Consider the following 21,669-nt stretch of genomic DNA (forward strand, 5'->3'; position numbering starts at 1 on the left):
AAACAATGCCAAAAAGCGTATAAATTATCCGCTCATCACATGGCTTTGGTGTCCCCAGCTCTGTAGGAGACTCTGGCTACTGAGACGAGATCTGAAACCAAGGCGGGAAAAGGTAAGTTGCCTGCAATATGTACGTGTCCCATTTCATTCTGGATGTGTCTTGGTAGGTTTAGAGGCTGGTCTGTAAAGATGCACCATAGTAAAACAGCCATGTCTGCAGTGAAGGAGGACTCGTGGGTGCTCGGAAAGACATAATGGGACATGATCTGTACCCATACGCGAGCCTTCAAGGTAAGTGCAGAAGCCGATATTTCCTTTGGTCGGGAACGATGGTATCCGTAGATCCATCTGCTGCCAGGTTGTGCGATAACTCTGAGAACGGCGTCCCAGTCGAATTGGTATGTCTGGCGCTTGAGTGAAGCTTCTTGAATTGCGTCCAGTCCTTCTGGAGTAGGGGAAAGATCTAAAGCTCGCTGAATGGCCTCTTCTGTAATGGGGACTTGCTTCTGATGGACATAGACAGACTGCAGGGTTGGCAGGTGGAAATTAGAGTAGAACTTGACTACCCAAGAAAGATTAACCTGCCGTGGCTGTCTCTGTAGGAATCCCATTGTCGTCGCTCAATTCGCGGCTCAACAAATTCAGCAATACGGGTCGGGAGGATAAGAAGGTATTCGTTGTTGTAACTCCTTTCTGCCAGTATGGGGAACATCTGCTCACAGTAGCGGTTGGTAAATCGCGCATTGTCCTTTGCTGGGAAGGCTTTCTCTTTTTCATTAACCTTTATAATCCTCTTAATTCTTTTTGTTGATGGATTAACTGCAGTTGAAGATGGCTCTGCCACTAATGCTCTTTTTGTTCCTCTCCTCGCTGTTGATTTGGGAGTAGCTTTCTCCTTGCCTTTCTTGGTGGCCATCCTAAAAGAAAGAAAAGAGAAAGTATGTTAAAATGTCAAGGGTTAAAGCAAGGAAGAGAACGGGAAAGGTGGTAATCAATGCACATTAAAGATAAATGATGTTAACACATGGTCATGACTACATGTGAAAATCATCAATGGAAATATAGCAAGTGCATATGATGACAATTAAATGAAAGGTGTTTATTGGCATGCCGGCAAAGGCATGAGTAGTATAGATCAAGCATTCAATGTTCAAGTTAGATTACCAAGCCTTTCAAACTAATAACCTGTTTGTAATAACAATTATATTTAAATAATATAATATAAAAAGGGTTTTGTGAAAAGCAAGCATTTGGAGTAGTAGAATAAAAGAAATCTTAAAAATAGTGCACAATGCCATACGGGCATTTTCACAAACACATAGCATGCATGGTGAATAAGCTATTGAAAGTATTAAATTGAACATGCAAGCAACCCTTAAAAATTAATATATAATTGCCAAACAATTCCTTAACAATCCTCAAGCAAATCATAAGAAATAATAATGACCCAAATAAATTTCCAACACCAACTAAAAGAAAAAGAAAGAAAAAGAAAACATGGATAATAAGAGTAAAAAGAAGAAGAAAAGAAAAAGAAAACATAAAAAACTATAAGAAGAACAGAAAAGTAAGGAGGAAAGAAGAAAAATAAAAACCTTGATAATAGTGGTGAGAGAGACAAAGTATAAAGTGAGAAAGAAGGAAGAAGGAAGAAAGGGGAACAAAGAAATTAGGAGGGAAAAGAAAAACTAGGATTTGGGGAAGAGAAAGAAAAGATATTTTGGCAGATATGGATATGTTGTGCGGCGCAAGCGACGCGGACGCGTGGGGTACGCATTCGCGCAAATGGCGCTTAGATGAAATGACGCGGACGCGTCGGTCACGCGGACGTGTGACTCGTTTGGTGCTACTGGCGCGAGGACAGCTTTGCGTTCGCACAACTCTCTGTTCGAAACTCATTGTTGCCAAATTCCATGGTGATGCGTTCGCGTGGTGGACGCGATCGCGTCAATGGCCAAGAATGGAAGACGACGCAGACGCGTGGAGCACGCAGACACGTGGGGCACGCATTCGCGTGGTAGGGCTTGTGCGTCTAGCGCCAGTCTAGCCCCACTCTTTCACAACTGGCTGCCATGCACCCTTTCTTACGTCGATTTTCAGAGCACGCGTTCGCGTGCTTGACGCAGACGCGTGGGTGGCATTTTTTCCACATGACGCGGACGCATCAATGATGCGGTCGCGTGGGTCAAATTGTGCCAAAGGCACGCCTCCAGCCACGCTCTCGCGTGACTTTCTGTTAAGTTTGCTTTTCTTCCCAGGGCCAATACGACGCGGACGCGTCGGTGACGCTGTCACGTCGCATGCCGCTTTCCTACTCTCTCTTCGCTTCTTTTTTTTTTAATTATGCAATATGCAAATGCAGATGCAAACTATAGTCACAAGTACTAAGAAGAGTTATTGAGAAAGGAAATAAAGAAATAAAAGAAAGGAGTGATCATACCATGGTGGGTTGTCTCCCACCTAGCACTTTGGTTTAACGTCCTTAAGTTGGACGCTCCACTAGCTCAGTCTTCTGCTGTTGGTGGATCCTCCAAGGGGAAGATTTCTAACTCCTTGTTCTTCGTCGCCTTCTCACCATGATATAGCTTTAAGCAATGTCCATTAACTTTGATGAATTCAGAGCTTGAAGGATGACTCAGGTGGAAAACTCCGTATGGCTCTGCCTTCTCTACTTTATATGGACCTTCCCATCTTGATCTCAACTTACCTGGTATGAGCCTCAGTCTAGAGTTGTAAAGGAGGACTAAGTCCCCAGGTTGGAACTCTCTCCTCGTGATGTGCTTATCATGCACAGCCTTCATCTTTTCCTTGTACAGTCTTGAGTTCTCATAAGCTTCTAGGCGAAGGCTTTCTAATTCTTGCAGTTGTAACTTCCTTTCAGCTCCGGCTTTCTCAAATCCCATGTTGCACTCCTTCACTGCCCAAAAGGCTTTGTGCTCTACCTCAACTGGGAGGTGACAGGCTTTTCCATAAACTAAGCGGAAGGGACTCATCCCAATGAGTGTTTTGTATGCTGTTCTGTATGCCCAGAGTGCATCTTGTAGCCTGGTGCTCCAGTCTCTTCTATGAGGTTTGACTATCTTCTGCAATATACTGGTGCTCCAGTCTGTTCTGTCTGCACTCTAGTTGTCAAAAGCTCTCCATGCTCATTTCTTACTGTTGTGATTCCAGACTTCTTGGGCACCACTTGTACTGGACTGACCCATTCGCTATCTGAGATAGGGTAAATGATATCTGCTTCAAGTAGCCTAGTTACTTCTTTCTTGATAACTTCTAAGATGGTGGGATTCAATCTTCTTTGAGGTTGACGGATAGGCTTTTCTCCCTCTTCTAGGAATATTCTGTGCTCACAAACTTGAGGGTTGATGCCTACTATATCCGCTAGGCTCCATCCAATTGCTTTCTTATGTTTTCTCAGCACACTGAGTAGCTGTTCTTCTTGTTGAGAAGTGAGCTCCCTTGCAATGATAACTGGAAACTTCTGCTTGTCCTCAAGGTAAGCATACTTGAGGTGTGGAGGGAGGGGCTTTAATTCTAATTTCTGCTCATGGCCAGGCTCTGGATCATCCGGAGCTGGTGATAATGGTGAAGTGCTCTCATTGTCCTCTGAGAATGTCCCCACACTTGGACCTTGTCCTGTGTACTTCTCTTCTAATTCCTCCTGGCAAATTTCAGCCACGATTTCATCTATGATGTCACACTGGGAGATAGAATGATCATCCGGAGGGTGCTTCATAGCTTCATTTAAAATGAATTTCACTATTCTGCCATCTATTTCAAAAGAATAAGTTCCTGAAAATGCGTCCAGCTTGAACTTTGAAGTCTTCAGGAATGGTCTTCCAAGCAGGATGGATGATGGCCTTCCTGAGTCATTAGGAGGCATTTCCAGGATATAGAAGTCAATGGGAAATGTGAGTCCCTTAATGCTTACTAATACATCTTCAGCAATTCCAACCACTGTAATAATGCTTTTATCTGCTAACACAAAACGAGCTGCCGACCTTTTTAAGGGAGGGAGCCTCAAAGTATCATATATAGACAAAGGCATTATACTAACACACGCTCCTAAATCAAACATGCAGTCAACAAATATCACACCTCCAATAGTACAATTAACCATACATGGACTTGGATCACTACACTTTTCAGGTATACCTCCCATTAAAGCAGATATAGAACTACCTAAAGGAATAGTTTCTAATTCATTAATTTTGTCTTTATGTATACATAAATCTTTTAGAAACTTTGCATATTTAGGTACCTGCTGAATAACATCAACAAGGGGAACAGTTACCTCAACCTTTTTGAATATTTCTACCATTTTGGGATCAAGTTCCATCTGCTTCCTGGGCTTCCTTGCAATTTGTGGAAATGCAATAGGAAGGGCATTTTCTGCAGTGTCTGCAACCTTTGGTGCTTCTTCCTGTGGTTGAGCTTCTTCTTCTTCAACCATGTCTTGTATGTCCTCTTCTTCTTCAGCATCTTCTACTTCCACCACCTCTTCAGCTGAGGTGTGTTCTGGTGGGTTTGGCTCCTCCTGATTCCTCTCTTGCAGTGTGGTTCCGGACCTTAGGGTGATGGCATTGAAAGCCACCCTTTGGATTGGGTAAGGGTTGAGAAGGAATTCTACTGGAGCTTGCATGTTGAGTGTTTGAAGTATTGGATGATCCCATCTGAGAGATGAGAGCTTGTATAGCAAATGTTAGACCGTTAAGTGAACTTTCCATGTTCTTTTGTCCTTGCGCAATGGATTGAAACATCTCGTCATTCGGAGAGGAATTAGAATAAGTGATCTGAGGCACTTGTTGTTGGTTGTGCTATGGTCCTTGGGATTGTCTCAGGTGAGGTGCTCTATAAGGCTGGTTCTGGTTCTGCTGCCTGTTGTTGTTATTATTCCACCTCTGATTTCCCTGATTGTCTCTGCCTCTTCTGTTATTGTTGTCCCTCCAGCCCTGGTTAGAATTATCTCTCCAACCTTGATTGGAATTGTCCTGCCATCCATGGTTGTAGCTGCCACCTTGATTGCATCCTTGATTGGGGCGGTCATAGAAGTTATGAGTGGCTGCCACAGTGTTGTCTTCCTGCTGGAGCTGCGGACATTCATCAGTATAATGACTATAATCAGCACAGATCCCGCATACTCTTTGTGGAACCAACTGTTGGCTTTGCTGTGGTGGAGAGGGCTGAGCTTGCTAAGCTTGTTGTTAACTCAACTGCATCCTGGACCTTGTTCTTACGTATTTTCAACGGTAGAGTTTCTACACACCATAGATTAAGGTGTGGAGCTCTGCTGTTCCTCATGAATTAATGCAAAGTACTATTGTTTTTCTATTCAATTCAAGCCTATTTCTTATCTAAGATATACACTTGTTCTTCAACCTGAGAAAGGTGATGATCCGTGACACTCATCATCATTCTCACCCATGAACGTGTGCCTAACAACCACCTCCGTTCTACTTGCAATCGCTTAAGTGCATATCTCTTAGCCTTCTGGTTCATGACGTATGGTTACCTCGCCTGACAACAGAGCCTTCCATTCCATGAGAACACAGTCTTCGTGGTATAGGCTAGAATTATTGGTGGCCATTCTTGAGATCCGGAAAGTCTAAACCTTGTCTGTGGTATTCCGAGTAGGATCCGAGAAGGGATGGCTGTGACGAGCTTCAAACTCGCGAGTTCTGGGCGTAGTGACAGACGCAAAAGGATGACTAAATCCTATTCCAGTATGATCGAGAACCGACAGATGAATAGCCGTGCGGTGACAGCGCATTTTGGACCATTTTCACTGAGAGGACGGGATGTAGCCATTGACAACGGTGATGCCCTGCATAAGCTTGCCATGGAAGGGTGTAGGAATGATTGGATGAAGACAGCAGGAAAGCAGAGGTTCAGGAGGAACGAAAGCATCTCTATACACTTATCTGAAATTCTCACCAATGAATTACATAAGTATCTCTATCCTAGTTTATATCTTAATTATGTTTTAATTATCAATTCTCTATAACCATCTAAATCCACCTGACTGAGATTTACAAGGTGACCATAGCTTGCTTCAAGCCGACAATCTCTGTGGGATCGACCCTTACTCACGTAAGGTATTACTTGGACGACCCAGTGCACTTGCTGGTTAGTTGTGCGAAGTTGTGACAAAGTGTGATTCACGTTTGAGAGCGCCAAGTCTTTGGCGCCATTGTTGATGATCGCAATTTCGTGCACCAAAAACCAAAATTCTTACCCTCATGAGTTTGATTGTCAACCTTCATCACCTCAATCTTCATCTTCATATATGGATCAAGCCACACAAGAAGTACTTTTCATGCTCATTCAAGAACAACAAGAGTTTCGGAGAAAGCAAGAACAAGTCATGTCTACCTTAGCAAAAGCTTTATGTCATTTAGCTTCATTGCGTTCATGCCAGAAGCAAGAAATTCTAGTGGATGAATGTATGGGACCAAGTGAAAAGTGTGGAGTGAAAGAAGAATTGCAAAATCGAGAAGAAGACGTCAAGTCACAACATGAAGTGCAAAAGGAGATAAATGAAGAGTGGGTAGGAATTGATCAAGAGGATTCCATCATTCAAGATTTTTTGTCCAACTTGGGTAATTCCTTCTATGACCTTTATGAACCTCCATTATCAAGTTTGGAAGGAGATATTGATGTGGACTTCACACAACCTCCAATTTTTTACTTCAGTGATGATGAAGAAGATTCAAAAGAGGTTGAGGAAGATGGTAGTTGCCAAGAAGTGACGATAGTTGTGCAAGAGCGAATTGAGCGGGTGGAGGCTTCTCCAACAAGATTTCTAGCCCCACATCAATATGCAATTTTAGAAACAGACGGTCAACTTCAAATCTTTCTTGGAGTAGTAGATGGTAAAGAGAAGAATGTTGATTGGCCAAGAAACGGGATGTTCAACCAAGGAGCCAACTTAACATTCAGAGCTCAATTATGGTGCAAGAGTCAATGTAGTGGATTCTGAGGAGTGCAGAAGCATATCAATAGTGATAGAGGAATTCAAGTATGGGATCCGGGCATATATTTCAAGAATCAATACTTAAGGATCCTAGTTGCTAGCTTGAAGTCTCTTAAGAGTTTGATGCAACTCATTTGGGACCCCAGAGGTCGAATCAATAGCAAACTTGGTTGGAGATTCAAGGAGGAGTGGAAGCATAAGCTGCCCTAACAAGGATCTCCTCACCAAGTCCAACTTAGGACTATAAACCAAAGTGCTAGGTGGGAGACACCCCACCATGGTAATATCCTTCTAACTTTCTCTCTTTTACCTTTTGTTTCAGGAATAATTGACTATTTTTCTTGGTTGGTTGGATTTATTTTCATGTTTGTTAAGTAATCTTAGTGAAATAATGTGTTTTTGGGAGTTTTGTGATGTTTTGGGACTTGAAAACCTGTTTTAGATGTCAAGACTGATCCCTTAGAGGCAAAATTTTTGTTGCAGGAACAAAGACCTGTGCGTACGCACAGCCCTGTGCGTCCGCACAGCCCTGTGCGTCCGCACAGTTCCCCTGTTTTTCAGTTCTTGTGTGTGCGCACAGCTACGTGCGCACGTACACCCTTAAATACTCCCTCTGTTCGTAGCACGCGCAAGGCTGGTGCACGTGCACACCACCTTCTTTTCTCCTTAGGTGCGTCTGCACGCACGCCAAAAAAAAACAACACACCTGTGCGAGCGCATAGCACCGGTGCACCCGCACAGACCTTGGCGACCCCTCTGGTCGCAGCGCACGCACAGGCTGTGCGTGTGCACCAACCCCCTTCCCTCTTCTGTTCGCTCGCACACTGATAAACCCCAATTTTGTGGTTTATATTGTGTAGAATTTGGGGGTTTTGTCAATATTTCTCACACTTATTCACAAGAAATGCATGGTTTTGTGTTCACTTCCTAATATTGCTCTATGATGAAAAACATGCTTATTTTGCCTTAAAATTGCCATATTTTAATCCTCTTCTATTGCCATTCAATGTCGTGATGTATTTGTTGAGTGATTTCAGGAATTATTGGGTAGGAATGGCCTAGAAGAGAGAAAGAAAGCATGTACAAAAGGGAGGAACATGAAGATTTGAATTTTGGGAAAAGCAGCATTGGTGCGCACGCGCACTCTACACGCACGCGTGGATGAGGATGGCTGGAAGTGGCGCGCAAGGATGGACGCCTCCATGCGGATCAGAAGATTCCTATCGATGTGCACGCGCACTTGGCGCGCACGCGTGGATCACAAAAGCAATCGGCGCGCACGCACGCATGGCGCGTACGCGCGGGAAGCTGCACGTGACCTCATTAAAGGAAATCGTGCCTCGCGATTTCTGAGGCTCATCAGGCCCAATTTCAAGCTATTTCTGCATGAAAAAGACCCAAGGATGCTAGGGGGAAAGGGGGGATCAATCATTTTACACTAAGACATAATTTTAGCTAGTTTTTGGTTCTTTGTTCTTCTAGAGAGAGAAACTCTTGTTCCTATCTAGATCTAGTTTTAATTTGATCTTCTCTTGTTGAATTGTGAATTGGATCTTGTTAATTACTAGTTTTAATTGTTCAATTTGAATTCCTTAGTATAATTTTGCTTAAATCTTGTGATGGTTTTATGAATTCTTATCAATTGTCATTTTATACCCATTTCATGAATGTTGTGAATCTTGACTTGTTGATGTTACATTGATGATTTCTATGATTAATTATGTTGTTTGGATGATTGTATGTTGATAATTGTTAGTGGGTACTTGTTGATTTCAATATAATTGCTATTTTGAACATGTCTTTTGTTAATGCTTACCATGTGTTTGATGAATTGTTTACTTTGATTATGGAGTAGTTCTCTTTACTCTTGGCCTAGGCTAAGGGAATTGGGTAAACTTGAGTCATTGGGTCTAATGGATTTGATGATTTGGGAGCCCTTAGTGGTCAATTTGATAGCCATTGACGCTAACCTTCTACTAAGTCAATTAGTAGTGAAGTTAGAACTTATGGGTTGATGTTGACCAAACCATTTGACATACTTCAAGTATAGAAGTAGACTTAATAAGTTTGGTTCCTTATAATTGTCAAGATATGGTTATTAGACAAGGATGGTGACCCCAATTCCCATGCCTAGCCAAGAGTTGCTTTTATCATTCCTATTTAAAAATCCAAATTCTTAAGTACTTGTTTTAGTTATAGTTACTTGTTTAGTTTAGAATAGAATCATATTGGATGTTATTTTGTTAGCTTGGAATTGCTCATATTTTGCTTAGTTAATTGAATTAGTTTCTTGCATTATAAGATTGCTTGCTTGTTAAGATTCCCATTTATTTTCTTGCTCATGACTCACAACCCCGGATTTCTAACCAATGTTGAAGCACGTGTTTGCCCATTCCTTGTGAGACGACCCGAGGTTTGAATACTTCGGTTATTTTTATTGGGGTTGAACTTGTGACAACCAAATCCCTCTTCTAAATTTGATACCCAAGGCTTGTTGTTGGTTTGGACTATACTAACAACGGAGTTATTTTGTGGGATTTCGAACCGTTATACATCCTTGGGCACCATCAAATTTTTGGCGTCGTTGCCGGGGAATGGTTGCAACATATGCCTTGATATTGGTTATGTGAATATGTGAATATTGTAGATAGCTTAATTACTTTCAATACTTAGATATAGTTTAGATTTCTTTTATATTTGTGCTATGACTCTCAAGTTTGATGACTCGGTCTCAACCGAATTCTAGCTTAGTCGATTTTGATCCCGAAATTGAAAGAACTTTGTTACATACTCGGCAAGCTAGACGGCGGTTGGATTATACGGCTAGTACTTCGGCCTCTCTTGAGGAACATACCGAATCACTAGGCGATACCGAGAGTGACTTGGAGTCCGCTACTTCCTATTCTTCTGTTGGCACTAATAACACGTCTTTACATCCTACAAGTGAGCCACACATGGCGGAGCCACGACGGATCACTTTGCATGAGCAAGGAGCTCCGGATATCATACTTCAAATGTTGCAAGTAAGGTATCCTAACCTTGATCCAAACTTTGAATTGAAGAGTAGCATGATACATCTACTTCCTAAATATCATGGGTTGCCGGGTCAAGACCCCATCCGACATTTAAGAGATTTTCAATTTGCTTGTTCTACGGCTCGAAGGCATGGAGCCGATGAGGTGGCTATCATGGTTTTTGCCTTCCCTTTCTCTCTTGAAGGGAAAGCAAAGACATGGTTTTATTCGCTACCAGATAAGATTGTGACTAATTGGGATTTCTTGAAAAGAGAGTTTCTAGATAAATTCTTCCCACCGGAGAAGACCGACTACATCCGGAAGGAGATTTCGGGCACAATGCAAAGAGACCAAGAGAGTTTGTATGAGTATTGGTCTCGGTTCAAGAGGCTATTGGAATCTTGTCCGCATCATGGAATGAATACTCACTTGCTCATTAGCTACTTCACCGGAGGTCTTTGTGTGGAAGATAGAAGATTACTTACTGCTTCTAACGGTGGTTCCCTTTCGAAAAACAAGACGGAGGGAGAAGCTTGGAATTTGATAAAGAATGTTGCCAAGGCTACACAACACACAAGGGTGAGAAGCAATCATCTCAAGGGTGTGGTAGAACCATCCCCTTCCGAATCAAGTCTAACCAAAGCACTTGGAGATATGACTACCATCCTTACCCAAATACAAAAGGATCAAAAGGAATATTACTCCATCCAAGCCGTCCAAGCCCCACCTCCGATTGCTCAACTTGAAGGCCCTCCTAGGATTTGTGGTTTGTGCTCTAGCACCACACATTACACCGATAAATGGCATCAAATTCAAGAGGAACATGCTCTTGTAGTAGCCAATGTGAATTACAACAACCGTCCACCTTATCCTTCTCAAAGCCAAAACAATTACCATCAAGGTGGTAATCAACATCAAGGGTGGAGAGATAATGCACAAGGAAGCAATCAAAACCAAAGATGGAACAACTCTTCTTCTCACCACAACAATAACCAACCCTCATCCCAATACCACCATAACAACACCAACTACCAAGCCAACCAAGGCCACTGATGAGCGGATAATTTATACGCTTTTTGGCATTGTTTTTAGTATATTTTTAGTAGAATCTAGTTACTTTTAGGGATGTTTTCATCAGTTTTTATGTTAAATTCACATTTCTAGACTTTACTATGAGTTTGTGTGTTTTTCTGTGATTTCAGGTATTTTCTGGCTGAAATTGAGGGACTTGAGCAAAAATCAGATTCAGAGGTTGAAGAAGGACTGCTGATGCTGTTGGATTCTGACCTCCCTGCACTCAAAGTGGATTTTCTGGAGCTACAGAACTCAAAATGGCGCGCTTCCAATTGCGTTGGAAAGTAGACATCCAGGGCTTTCCAGCAATATATAATAGTCCATACTTTGACCGCGTTTAGATGACGTAAAAAGGCGTTGAACGCCAGTTCTACGCTGCTGTCTGGAGTTAAACGCCAGAAACACGTCACAAGCCAGAGTTGAACGCCAGAAACACGTTACAAACTGGCGTTCAACTCCAGAAAGAGCCTCTGCACGTGTAACATTCAAGCTCAGCCCAAGCACACACCAATTGGGCCCCGGAAGTGGATTTATGCATCAATTACTTACTTTTGTAAACCCTAGTAACTAGTTTAGTATAAATAGGACTTTTTACTATTGTATTAGACATCTTATGATCTTCGGATCATCTTTGATCACGTTTTGGGGGCCGGCCATTCGGCCATGCCTAGACCTTTCACTTATGTATTTTCAACGGTAGAGTTTCTACACTCCATAGATTAAGGTGTGGAGCTCTGTTGTTCCTCAAGGATTAATGCAAAGTACTACTATTTTTCCATTCAATTCAACTTATTCCGCTTCTAAGATATTCATTCGCACTTCAACCTGAATGTGATGAACGTGACAATCATCATCATTCCCTATGAACGTGTGCCTGACAACCACTTCCGTTCCACCTTAGATTGAATGAGTATCTCTTGGATCTCTTAATCAGAATCTTCATGGTATAAGCTAGATTGATGGCGGCATTCATGAGAGTCCGGAAAGTCTAAACCTTGTCTGTGGTATTCCGAGTAGGACTCTGGGTTTGAATGACTGTGACGAACTTCAAACTCGCGAGTGCTGGGCGTAGTGATAGACGCAAAAGGAGGGTGAATCCTATTCCAGTATGATCGAGAATCTCAGATGATTAGCCGTGCTGTGACAGAGCATTTGGACCATTTTCACAAGAGGATGGGATGCAGCCATTGACAAGGGTGATGCCTCCAGACGATTAGCCATGCAGTGACAGCGCATCGGACCATTTTCCAGAGAGGATAAAAAGTAGCCATTGACAACGGTGATGTCCTTACATAAAGCCAGCCATGGAAGGGAGTAGGATTGATTGGATGAAGACAGCAGGAAAGCAGAGGTTCAGAGGAACGAAAGCATCTCTATGCGCTTATCTGAAATTCTCACCAATGATTTACATAAGTATTTCTATCCTTATTTTATTATCTATTTTGGAAAACTCCATAACTATTTTATATCCGCCTGACTGAGATTTACAAGGTGACCATAGCTTGCTTCATACCAACAATCTCCGTGGGATCGACCCTTACTCACATAAGGTTTATTACTTGGACGACCCAATGCACTTGCTGGTTAGTTGTATCGAAGTTGTGAATGAAAAACAATTATTAAGACGTGCGTACAGAGTTTTTGACGCCGTTGCCTGAGATCACAATTTCGTGCACCAGCCACCCCAACCAAAACCAAAATAACTACACCAAGTACCAAGCTCCACACCATAGACAACAACCTAACCAAACTCCTCCATTTTCCAACAATCAAGTTGATGAGCTTAGAGCCGCCATGGAGAAGCGAGATGAGAGTAACAAGGCTCAATTTGATGCCTTGGGCGCTCAATTGGCTAACCTCACCAACATGCTTTCAAAGATGACTATGCCAACCCAACCACCAACTCCCAACAACAACACCAACCAACCCTCCAGTTCTTCTAACCTTCCATCCCAACCCCAACCAAACCCAAAGGGCGGTCTCAACGCCATCACTCTACGGTCGGGAACTACATTGGTGGAGATAACTCCAAGGGTCATGGGAGACATTCATGAGGAAGAAATAGTTGTTGAAGCTCCACATGAAGAAGAGGTAGTAGACAAAAGGTATAAGGAAGAAGGAGTAAATCTCAAGGAACTTAAGAGAAAAGCTATAGTGGATGAGTCCATTCCTATTCCATTCCCTTCCATGGTGAAGAAGGCAAAGAAAACACCGGAATTTGATTTGAACATGCTTCAAGTATTCAATAAGGTTGAGGTAACCATACCACTTCTTGATGCTATTCAACAAATTCCAAAGTATGCAAAATTTTTGAAAGACTTGTGTACACACAAAGATAGGATAGGAGAATTGGAGACATTATCCTTGGGTAGTTCAATTTCTTCCTTGATGGAACCTATTCCAAAGAAGTGTGGTGACCCTGGACCTTGTTTAGTGTCTTGTTGTATTGGTCGACGCACTTTTCATGATTGTATGTGTGACTTGGGAGCTTGTGTAAGCATCATGCCACTCTCTATCTATGTGCGGTTGAATTTAGCTCCATTAAAGAAGTCGGCGGCGAGGTTTCCTTTAGCCAATAAAAGTGTGATCACGGTTATGGGAATAGCGGAAGATGTACTTGTGGCGATCAAGGATTTGGTTTTTCCGGTTGACTTTTACATCCTTGAAATTCCTCCAACAGAAAATAGAAGCTCATCCTCCGTTCTACTTGGTAGACCATTCCTCAAGACCTCTAAATTCAAGTTAGATGCCTTCACCGGCACATATTCCTTTGAGGTTGGAGACAAGACTATCAAGTTCAATTTAGAGAAAGCCATGAATAGGAGGGTGAATCCTATTCCAGTATGATCGAGAACCTCAGATGATTAGCCGTGCTGTGACAGAGCATTTGGACCATTTTCACAAGAGGATGGGATGCAGCCATTGACAAGGGTGATACCTCCAGACGATTAGCCATGCAGTGACAGCGCATCCGACCATTTTCCAGAGAGGATAAAAAGTAGCCATTGACAACGGTGATGTCCTTACATAAAGCCAGCCATGGAAGGGAGTAGGATTGATTGGATGAAGACAGCAGGAAAGCAGAGGTTCAGAGGAACGAAAGCATCTCTATGCGCTTATCTGAAATTCTCACCAATGATTTACATAAGTATTTCTATCCTTATTTTATTATCTATTTTCGAAAACTCCATAACTATTTTATATCCGCCTGACTGAGATTTACAAGGTGACCATAGCTTGCTTCATACCAACAATCTCCGTGGGATCGACCCTTACTCACGTAAGGTTTATTACTTGGACGACCCAGTGCACTTGCTGGTTAGTTGTATCAAAGTTGTAAATGAAAAACAATTATTAAGACGTGCGTACAGAGTTTTTGACGCCGTTGCCTGAGATCACAATTTCGTGCACCAAGTTTTTGGTGCCTTTGCCGGGGATTGTTCGAGTTTGGACAACTGACGGTTCATCTTGTTGCTCAGATTAGGTAATTTTCTTTTTGTTTTATTTTCAAAAATTAATCAAAAACCTTTCAAAAATCTCTTACCTGTTTTCGAAAAAATTAAAAGAAAAAAAAATAATAATATACAAAAATCCAAAAAAATTAGAAAATCATAAAAATCAAAAATATTTTTCATGTTTCTTGTTTGAGTCTTGAGTCAGATTTTAAGTTTGGTGTCAATTGCATGTTCATCTTGCATTTTCGAAAAATTCATGCATTCATAGTGTTCTTCATGATCTTCAAGTTGTTCTTGGTAAGTCTTCTTGTTTGATATTGATGTTTTCTTGTTTTGCATCTTTTCTTGTTTTTCATGTGCATTTTTGCATTCATAGTGTCTAAACATGAAAGATTTCCAAGTTTGGTGTCTTGCATATTTTCTTTGCATATAAAATTTTAAAAAATATGTTCTTGATGTTCATCATGACCTTTATAGTGTTCTTGGTGTTCATCTTGACATTCATAGCATTCTTGCATGCATTCATTGTTTTGATCCAAAATTTTCATGCATTGCATCATTTTCATGTTTTTCTCTCTCATCATTAAAAATTCAAAAATCAAAAAAATATCTTCCCCTTTTTCTCTCTTAAAATTTCGAAAATTAGATTTGACTTTTTCAAAAATTTTTAAAATCTAGTTGTTTTTATGAGTCAAATCAAATTTTCAATTAAAAATCTTATCTTTTTCAAAATCTTTTTCAAAAATCAAATCTTTTTCATTTTTTAGTTATTTTCGAAAATTTTAAAAATATTTTTTCAAAAATCTTTTTCTTATCTTTACCACATAATTTTCGAAAATAACATCATCAATTAATGTTTTGATTCAAAATTTTCAAGTTTGTTACTTGCTTGTTAAGAAAGATTCAAACTTTAAGTTCTAGAATCATATCTTGTGATTTCTTGTGAATCAAGTCATTAATTGTGATTTTAAAAATCAAATCTTTTTCAAAACTAATTTCAATCATATCTTTTCAAAAATATCTCTTTATCTTATCTTTTTAAAAATTTGATTTTAAAATATCCTTTCTAACTTCTTATCCTCCTATCTCTTCAAAATTGATTTTCAAATTTGTTTCAACTAACTAACTAACTTTTTGTTTGTTTCTTATCTTTTTCAAAACTACCTAACTAACTCCCTCTCTCTCTAATTTTCGAAAATATCTTCCCTCTTTTTCAAAATTTCTTTTTAATTAACTAATTATTTTAACTTCTGATTTCAAAATTTAAAAAAATCACTAACCTTTTTCAAAAACTATTTTCAAAAACCACAAACTCTTTTTCAAAAATTATTTTCGAAAATTCACTTCCCCCTCTCATCTTCTTCTATTTGTTTATTTATTTACTAACATCCCTTCCTCACTCACCAAAAATCCGAACCCCCTCTCTCTCTCTGAGTTCAGATTTTCTCTTCTTCTTTTCTTCTATTCACACAGGGACCTCTATACTGTGGTAAAATGGATCCCTATTATTATTATTATTTTTTTGTCCCTCTTTTTCATATGAGCAGGAGCAAAGACAAGAATATTCTTGTTGAAGCAGATCCAGAACCTGAAAGGACTTTGAAAAGGAAACTAAGAGAAGCTAAAATACAACAGTCCAGAGACAACCTTTCAGAAATTTTTGAACAAGAAGAGGAGATGGCAGCCGATAATAATAATAATGCAAGAAGAATGCTTGGTGACTTTACTGCACCTAATTCCAATTTACATGGAAGAAGCATCTCCATTCCTGCCATTGGAGCAAACAATTTTGAGCTGAAACCTCAATTAGTTTCTCTGATGCAGCAGAACTGCAAGTTTCATGGGCTTCCATCTGAAGATCCTTTTCAGTTCTTAACTGAATTCTTGCAGATATGTGATACTATTAAGACTAATGGAGTAGATCCTGAAGTCTACAGGCTCATGCTTTTCCCTTTTGCTGTAAAAGACAGAGCTAGAGTATGGTTGGACTCTCAACCTAAGGATAGCCTGAACTCTTGGGATAAGCTGGTCAAGGCTTTCTTAGCCAAGTTCTTTCCTCCTCAAAAGCTGAGTAAGCTTAGAGTGGATGTTCAAACCTTCAGATAGAAAGAAGGTGAATCCCTCTATGAAGCTTGGGAGAGATACAAAGAATTGACCAAAAAGTGTCCTTATGACATGCTTTCAGAATGGCCCATCCTGGATATATTCTATGATGGTCTATCTGAATTGGCTAAAATGTCATTGGATACTTCTGCAGGTGGATCCATTCACCTAAAGAAAACACCTGCAGAAGCTCAAGAACTCATTGACATGGTTGCTAATAACCAGTTCATGTACATTTCTGAGAGGAATCCTGTGAGTAATGGGATGCCAATGAAGAAGGGAGTTCTTAAAATTGATACTCTGAATGCCATATTGGCTCAGAACAAAATATTGACTCAGCAAGTCAATATGATTTCTCAGAGTCTGAATGCAATGCAAGCTGCATCCAACAGTACTCAAGAGGCATCTTCTGAAGAAGAAGCTTATGATCCTAAAAACCCTGCAATAGCAGAGGTGAATTACATGGGTGAACCTTATGGAAACACCTATAACCCCTCATGAAGAAATCACCCAAATCTCTCATGGAAGGATCAACAAAAGCCTCAACAAGGTTTTAATAATGGTGGAAGAAATAGGTTTAACAATAGTAAACCTTTTCCATCATCCACTCAGCAACAGACAGAGAACTCTGAACAAAATACCTCTAATTTAGAAAACTTAGTCTCTGATCTATCTAAGGCCACTGTAAGTTTCATGAATGAAACAAGGTCCTCCATTAGAAATTTGGAGGCACAAGTAGGCCAGTTGAGTAAAAGGAGAACTGAAATCCCTCCTAGTACTCTGATGAGTGGATAATTTATACGCCTTTTGGCATTGTTTTTAGTATGTTTTTAGTAGAATCTAGTTACTTTTAGGGATGTTTTTATTAGTTTTTATGTTAAATTCACATTTCTGGACTTTACTATGAGTTTGTGTGTTTTTCTGTGATTTCAGGTATTTTCTGGCTGAAATCGAGGGACTTGAGCAAAAATCAGATTCAGAGGTTGAAGAAGGACTGCTGATGCTGTTGGATTCTGACCTCCCTGCACTCAAAGTGGATTTTCTGGAGCTAGAGAACTCACAATGGCGCGCTTCTAATTGCGTTGGAAAGTAGACATCCAGGGCTTTCCAGCAATGTTTAATAGTCCATACTTTGAACGAGTTTAGATGACGTAAAAGGGCGTTGAACGCCAGTTCTACACTGTTGTCTGGAGTTAAACGCCAGAAACAAGTCACAAACCAGAGTTGAACACCAGAAATACGTTACAACATGGCGTTCAACTCCAGAAAGAGCCTCTGCACGTGTAACATTCAAGCTCAGCCCAAGCACACACCAAGTGGGCCCCGGAAGTGGATTTATGCATCAATTACTTACTTCTGTAAACTCTAGTAGCTAATTTATTATAAATAGGACTTTTTACTATTGTATTAGACATCTTAGGGTCTTTGAACATCTTTTGATCATTTTTAGATCTCTAGACCTCCATGGGAGGCTGGCCACTCGGCCATGCTTACCCTCTATTATCACTTATGTATTTTCATACGGTAGAGTTTCTACACTCCATAGATTAAGGTGTGGAGCTCTGCTGTTCCTCAAAGATTAATGCAAAATACTACTATTTTTCTATTCAATTCAACTTATTCCGCTTCTAAGATATTCATTCGCACTTCAACCTGAATGTGATGAACGTGACAATCATCATCATTCCCTATGAACGCGTGCTTGACTTAGATTAAATGAGTATCTCTTAGATCTCTTAATCAGAATCTTCGTGGTGTAAGCTAGATTGATGGCAGCATTCATGAGAGTCCGGAAAGTCTAAACCTTGTCTGTGGTATTTCGAGTAGGACTCTGGGATTGAATGACTGTGACGAACTTCAAACTCGCGAGTGCTGGGCGTAGTGACAGATGCAAAAGGAGGGTGAATCCCATTCTAGCATGATCGAGAATCTCAGATGATTAGCCATGCAGTGACAGCGCATCGGACCATTTTACAGAGAGGATCAAAAGTAGCCATTGCCAATGGTGATGTCCTTACATAAAGCTAGCCATAGAAAGGAGTAAGACTGATTGGATGAAGACAGCAGGAAAGCAGAGGTTTAGAGGAACAAAAGCATCTCTATGCGTTTATCTGAAATTCTCACCAATAATTTACATAAGTATTTCTATCCTTATTTTATTATTTATATTTGAAAACTCCATAACTATTTTATATCCGCCTGAATGAGATTTACAAGATGACCATAGCTTGCTTCATACTAACAATCTCCGTGGGATCGACCCTTACTCGCGTAAGGTTTATTACTTGGACGACCCAGTGCACTTGCTGGTTAGTTGTGCGAAATTGTGATAAAAAGTTGAGATTACAATTGAGCGTACCATGTTGATGGCGCCATTGATGATCACAATTTCGTGCACCAAGTTTTTGGCGCCGTTGCCGGGGATTGTTCGAGTTTGGACAACTGACGGTTCATCTTGTTGCTCAGATTAGGTAATTTTCTTTTTGTTACTTACTTCAAAAAAATTTTCAAAAAAATCTTTCAAAAATTTTCTCCTGTGTTTTCGAAAAAAAAATATAAAATACAAAAAAATAAAAAAATCATAAAAATTAAAAATATTTCATGTTTCTTGTTTGAGTCTTGAGTCAATTTTTAAGTTTGGTGTCAATTGCATATTTTAATGTTTGCATAAAATTTTCGAAAAATTCATGCATTCATAGTATTCTTCATGATCTTCAAGTTGTTCTTGGTAAGTCTTCTTGTTTTATCTTGATGTTTTCTTGTTTTGTGTCTTTTCTTGTTTTTCATATGCATTTTTGCATTCATAATGTCTAAACATGAAAGATTTCTAAGTTTGGTGTCTTGCATGTTTTCTTTGCATATAAAATTTTCAAAAATAAGTTCTTGATGTTCATCATGATCTTCATAGTGTTCTTGGTGTTCATCTTGACATTCATAGCATTCTTGCATGCATTCATTGTTTTGATCCAAAATTTTCATGCATTGCATCATTTTCATGTTTTTCTCTCTCATCATTAAAAATTCAAAAATCAAAAAAATATCTTTCCCTTTTTCTCTCTTAAAATTTCGAAAATTAGATTTGACTTTTTCAAAAATTTTTAAAATTTAGTTGTTTTTATGAGTCAAATCAAATTTTCAATTTAAAAATCTTATCTTTTTCAAAATCTTTTCAAAAATCAAATCTTTTTCACTTTTCTTATTTATTTTCGAAAATTTTTTAAAATATTTTTCAAAAATCTTTTTTTTATCTTTATCACATAATTTTTGAAAATAACATCATCAATTAATGTTTTGATTCAAAAATTTCAAGTTTGTTACTTACTTGTTAAGAAAGATTCAAACTCTGAGTTCTAGAATCATATCTTGTGATTTCTTGTGAATCAAGTCATTAATTGTGATTTTAAAAATCAAATCTTTTTCAAAACTAATTTCAATCATATCTTTTCAAAAATATCTTCTTATCTTATCTTTTTCAAAAATTTGATTTTAAAATATCTTTTCTAACTTCTCAACTTCTTATCTTTTCAAAATTGATTTTCAAATTTGTTTCAACTAACTAACTAACTTTTTGTTTGTTTCTTATCTTTTTCAAAACTACCTAACTAACTCTCTCTCTCTCTCTCTAATTTTCGAAAATATCTTCCTCTTTTTCAAATTTTCTTTTTAATTAACTAATTATTTTAATTTTTGATTTTAAATTTCGAAAATTACTAACCTTTTTCAAAAACTATTTCCGAAAATCACTAACTCTTTTTCAAAAATAATTTTCGAAAATTCTCCCTCTCTCTCTCTGAGTTCAGATTTTCCCTTCTTCTTTTCTTCTCTTCTTCTTTTCTTCTACTCACACAGGGACCTCTATACCTGGGTAAAAAGGATCCCTATTATTATTATCTTTCTGTTCCCTCTTTTTCATATGAGCAGGAGCAAGGACAAGAATATTCTTGTTGAAGCAGATCCAGAACCTGAAAGGACTCTGAAGAGGAAACTAGGAGAAGCTAAATTACAACAATCCAGCAAGCACCTTTCAGAAATTTTCGAACAGGAAGAGGAGATGGCAGCCGAAAATAATAATAATGCAAGGAGGATGCTTGGTGAATTCACTGCACCTAATTCCAATTTACATGGAAGAAGCATCTCCATCCCTACCATTGGAGCAAACAATTTTGAGCTTAAACCTCAATTAGTTTCTCTGATGCAACAAAACTGCAAGTTTCATGGACTTCCATCTGAAGATCCTTTTTAGTTCTTAACTAAATTCTTGCAGATCTGTGATACTGTTAAGACTAATAGAGTAGATCCTAAAGTCTACAGGCTCATGCTTTTCCCTTTTGCTGTAAGAGACAGAGCTAAAGTATGGTTGGACTCTCAACCTAAGGATAGCCTGAACTCTTGGGATAAGCTGGTCAAGGCTTTCTTAGCCAAGTTCTTTCCTCTTCAAAAGCTGAGTAAGCTTAGAGTGGATGTTCAGACCTTCAGACAGAAAGAAGGTGAATCCTTCTATGAAGCTTGGGAGAGATACAAAGGACTGACCAAAAAGTGTCTTTCTGACATACTTTCAGAATGGACCATACTGGACATATTCTATGATGGTCTGTCTGAATTAGCTAATATGTTATTGGATACCTCTGCAGGTGGATCCATTCACCTAAAGAAAACGCCTACAGAAGCTCAAGAACTCATTGACATGGTTGCTAATAACCAGTTCATGCACACTTCTGAGAGGAATCCTGTGAGTAATGGGACGCCTATGAAGAAGGGAGTTCTTGAAATTGATACTCTGAATGCCATATTGGCTCAGAATAAAATATTGACTCAACAAGTCAATATGATTTCTCAGAGTCTGAATGGAATGCAAGCTACATCCAACAGTACTCAAGAGGCATCTTCTGAAGAAGAAGCTTATGATCCTGAGAACCCTGCAATAGCAGAGGTAAATTACTTGGGTGAACCTTATGGAAACACCTATAATCCCTCATGGAGAAATCACCCAAATCTCTCATGGAAGGATCAACAAAAGCCTCAATAAGGCTTTAATAATGGTGGAAAAAAC

At 39.5% G+C, this 21,669-nt stretch overlaps 2 non-coding genes across 2 annotated transcripts; both read right to left on the bottom strand.

Moving 5' to 3' along the window:
- Positions 1-16,589: 16,589 nt before the first annotated feature.
- LOC112787594 (small nucleolar RNA R71) lies at positions 16,590-16,697 on the bottom strand. Its single transcript, XR_003194999.1, has one exon. It is a non-coding gene; the product is annotated as a small nucleolar RNA R71 (small nucleolar RNA).
- Positions 16,698-21,066: 4,369 nt separating this feature from the next.
- LOC112787039 (small nucleolar RNA R71) lies at positions 21,067-21,170 on the bottom strand. The gene has a single exon (XR_003194476.1). It is a non-coding gene; the product is annotated as a small nucleolar RNA R71 (small nucleolar RNA).
- Positions 21,171-21,669: the final 499 nt, after the last annotated feature.

The sequence above is a fragment of the Arachis hypogaea genome, chromosome 20 (genome assembly GCF_003086295.3).
Source record: "Arachis hypogaea cultivar Tifrunner chromosome 20, arahy.Tifrunner.gnm2.J5K5, whole genome shotgun sequence".
Lineage (NCBI taxonomy): Eukaryota > Viridiplantae > Streptophyta > Magnoliopsida > Fabales > Fabaceae > Arachis > Arachis hypogaea.